The sequence below is a fragment of the Thermobia domestica genome, chromosome 10, assembly GCF_964235325.1.
Source record: "Thermobia domestica chromosome 10, izTheDome1.hap1.1, whole genome shotgun sequence".
In the NCBI taxonomy this organism is placed as follows: domain Eukaryota; kingdom Metazoa; phylum Arthropoda; class Insecta; order Zygentoma; family Lepismatidae; genus Thermobia; species Thermobia domestica.
This window is the reverse complement of record NC_137463.1, coordinates 188,018,428-188,022,958: the sequence shown is the minus strand read 5'-3', so window position 1 is coordinate 188,022,958 and position 4,531 is coordinate 188,018,428.

Sequence of the window (4,531 nt, the reverse complement as noted above, 5' to 3'; positions counted from 1 at the left end):
AACCAATATTTAAAAAACTTCGTATACTTCCAGTACCCTGTTTGTATATTTTAAATCTATTGATATTTGTAAAGAAACACCTACAAGGTATCCTTACGCGAGTAGAACAGCAACATGATCATGATACAAGAAACAAAGAAAACTTTTCTATTGTAGAACACAGAACAGTATTATATGAAAAAGGGTGTAAATACGCGGGTATCATGCTTTACAATAAACTTCCGAAAGAAATAAAAACTCAGGACTCTGTTGCTAAATTTAATAAAGAACTCCAGAAATATTTATTACATCATTGCTTTTACTCGGTAGAGGAATACATGAACTGCTAAGTAAATAGAAACGTTACAGGATGTACAGTAAATCAATGTCATTACTTGCTTTTAGCATTACATATTTGTTGGAGGGTTTCTAAATACACTGCAAGTAATAATTGCTAAGTTTATTTTAACAATGATGTCATGTAAAATGTATAGTGTAATAAGATGTAAGAAGTAAGGCTTAATTACTAACCTAGTGTATGTAATTTTCACTATTATTGTTTCTTTTACTTTTGTATTCATATATAAATGACGTGTCCGCTTCATATGCATTGTATTACAGTGCTAAATGTATGAAAAAAGGACGAAATAAATACAATACAATCCACGTGATTTCTCTCTCAGAAGTGCATAAGGCACATACAGGACACATTCTCATGTACCTGAGGGAACATGATAGGCATATGCCTGCTATGTAATTTATGCTGTCAGAGTATGTAAATCAATATTGAAACCTGGAGTTTTAATGGATTTCTACCACTTCCGGTTTTAGTAAAGATTTAAGAAAGGTAGATAATGTATTACTGGGACGCTTAATTGACTGCAGAAAACCGCATCTTTCTATATATTACCATTTTTGCTCTATAGCGATGAACGTTAAAACCGGAAATGGTTAAATTATATCATTTTCGGTTTGAATATCGGCTCCGGAAACGAAATCGATTCCTATTGACCTATAGTTTGACGGAATTTGGTGATGATTGATCGAGTAGTTCTTGATATTTTTTGTCTCCCGGACGGACGGACAAGATAAATACATAAAGGAGTTTTGGTAATCCAAACCCCTTAAAACATACACGTTACGATAAATGATTGATAAAGTTCAAGGTATGCAGTAGCATTCTGTCTATTGCTCAACGTAATTATGAAATATTTGTAATATGGTAAGTATATATCAACAGAGCAGCCTTTCACTAGTGAAATTAGTTTTCCACCCTTACCACGATCATTACTGAACTTCATTACTGTGCCTACCACAGTAAACGCACAAATATGGTATCGACGCATTATGGTGTTCTGCGCAAATTTCTTCTCAAAATCTATATCTTTAAATATAGCTTATTATTGAAATAAAATGCGAAACATAACACGAAAAATAGTCAAACAATATACCTATTCCATAATGAGACCGTTACTTTAACCCGTTTAGTATTTCCACTTTTTGAGGTAAATTTTAGACTCACTTGAACAGCTACTGCTTCCTTACTATTTATCGTAGGATTGTGGTTCATACCTCGGTTTTTTTTTTTTTTTTTTTTTTTTCAAGGATAGAGCACACTTTCTAACAGTACCGCTCACTTGTCTGTATTATACACTAGAAACAGGAAAATCGGGAAAAGCCGGGAGATTTTTCGAAATTTTTACGCCCCTCTGGCCCGGGCCTGGTTTCACGTACGGATCTGATTTTTTTAAAAAACAAATACGTTGTTATGTACCTAATACGTGTGCAAAGGGCCTTTCCTAGTAAGATAGTGAAATCGACCCTTGATCCAAATTGGGTCGCTATTGACCCAAAAGATTATCCTTGACCTAAAACTACCTCAAAAAAATTTTAAATCCCTATCCCCTCCCCTTACCGAATTATCGTATCATACATGCTCAAAATTGAATATTTTTTTATTTTGGTTGGGGGGTGGTCGAAAAATTTTGAAAGTTTCTCAGATTGTAGGTACTATCTAGATATAAATGTGCAATTTTTTCAAAACCATCGATGCATATTTCCTTTATTTTTTTTGCGTTTTGAAAATTTCAAAAAAATGTAGAAAATTTTTGGGGGGAGGACACGACGCTGATTTTTTGGTTAAAAAATTTGTTATACCCTTAGGTACAAGATATATTTTTTTTCGGGGCCTGAAAGTGATGATAACATTGTCAAAAATAAATAAATAAATAAATAAAACTGAAAACAAACGTGTTTTTCGCGCAGTTTTCTGACTGAGGGCCCCTTCAAAGAATCCTTTGCCAGAGTTCACAATTCTCCTTTCTTTCGCGTTCCTTCCGATCTGTCGTTCTTCGGCTGCTTCGATTGTGTCCATTTCGCAATAGAAACACCAAATATATCCAAATAGAAACAGTACTTCCACTGCAACCGACTCTTGCACAACGAAGTTACACACACCTTGCGTCGGTTCCTCGTATCTATCAGTGCTTGCTTCACTGGCCACGCACACAGCGGCGCCCTCTAAAGGTAGTGCTCTTTACCGCGAACTGCGTAACTTTGTTGTGCAAGAGTCGGTTGAAGTGGAAGCACTGTTACGGAGATATATTTGATGTTTCTATTCCAAAATGGACACAATCGAAGCAGCCGAAGAACGACAGAAGCGGAAGGGACGCAAGAGAAATGAAAATTGTGAACTTTGGCAAAGGATTGTTTGAAGGGGATCTCACCTTGAGGGCCCTAAAATTGTGGGAACTGTGCGAAAAACACGTTTGTTTTCAGTTTTATTTCTTTTTGACAATGTTATCATCACTTTCAGGCCCCGAAAAAAATATATGTTGTATCTAAGGGTATAGCAAATTTTTTTAACCAAGACATCAGTGACTTGTCCCCCTTCCCAATTTTTCCCTACATTTTTGACATTTTCAAAACGCAAAAAAATAAAGAAAATACGTATTGATGGATTTGAAAAAAAATTGCACAGTTACATCTAGATAGTATCTACAATCTGTGAAACGCAAAAATTTTGGACCACGCCCACCAAAACAAAAAATATTAATTTTTGAGCATATATGATACGATAATTCGGTAAGGAGAGGGGGTAGGGGGTCAAAATTGTTTTTGAAATAATTTTAGGTCAAGGGTAACCTTTTGGGTCAATAGCAACCCGATTTGGATCAAGGGCCAATTTCACTATCTTACTAGGAAAGACCCTTTCAACCTTGTATCGTAAAAACTAACGTGGGAGAAATTTTTGAAAGTCTGAAGGTGACACATATTTTTCATACTTAAAAATGTACTGTGCCATTACTATTTGCCCTAGGGTCATGGTTCGAACGCCATTTTCTTCAACATAATGAGCCCTTTCCAACTGTACCACTCACATGTCCGTATCATACACCTCAACGGGAAAAATCGTGAAAAACCAGATTTTTTTCTGAAAAAATCACTTTCTCGGAACACTTGCGTCCCACAGTCCCGACCCGGAATTCACGTAGGGATCTCAAAAAATTTTGAGAAATACCCAAAGGTACACACAATCCGTATGCAAAGTTTCAATTTGATATCTTGAAAACTAAAGACGTGTACAATTTTTGAAATTTGCCTTAAGAATTAAAAACAAATGTCACACTCTTCTGCCCCCACTTGGCGCCGCCAAGTTGAACATCCGGTTCCAAAACGTATCTAGAATGTTCTTTGGTCCATCCTTGACTTGACCAATGAAAAACGGCTTAATACCTTTTATCGAAATTTAAATAAGCGGTCAAAGACGATACTACGCAATGATATAAAAATATATCATAAATTCTAAAAGGGTTAAAATACTTTACACATAAAGTTTCACAAAATGAGCACAGATCTAGTAAAAACTAACAAGTACCATCTTGTATGCTCGTTGTAAAACGAATCAAGTTTTTCGTTTGTTCACCTTTTTCGATATCAGAATACATAGTCAAATGAATAAGTATGTTCTATTGCAGCTGAAACAGAACTATTTTATAGTGCAATATTTATGATATGTAATGTTTCATTGCACAGTAGTTAAGGGAATGAACTAAAATCTGTACTGTCTTCTGGGTGGTGATCCACATGGGAAAGTTACTTACATTAATAAATTCTGCTAAAGACAATAAAGAGGATAATGCGATACAAACATATTTGCTTATATGTTTATGCAACCCTTAATGCTTTGAAGGTTGCATAACTTTGTAGGTATCAGCGTGACTATGCGAAATGTGCGTTTATGAAGGAATGAGATTTGGATAACCATCTGTATAATAGCGGTCGCCTACTTATCAATCGGAAAAAAATCTGCTTTTGTTCAAGAATAATGGATGGATGAACGTAGTAACCTTACAAGATAATAAGTTCCACAGCGTGACCCTAATAATTGAAAATATATTAAAACCTGTATGAATATATTGGTGATAAATCCCTTCATTCGTTAACACATCAACTTTAATTGTTACTATGAGTTATCATAATTGGTAAATTGGTTAATGACAGCTTACTCAAATAATGAGCGAAAATATAAGTGAATTGTACGAGAAATATC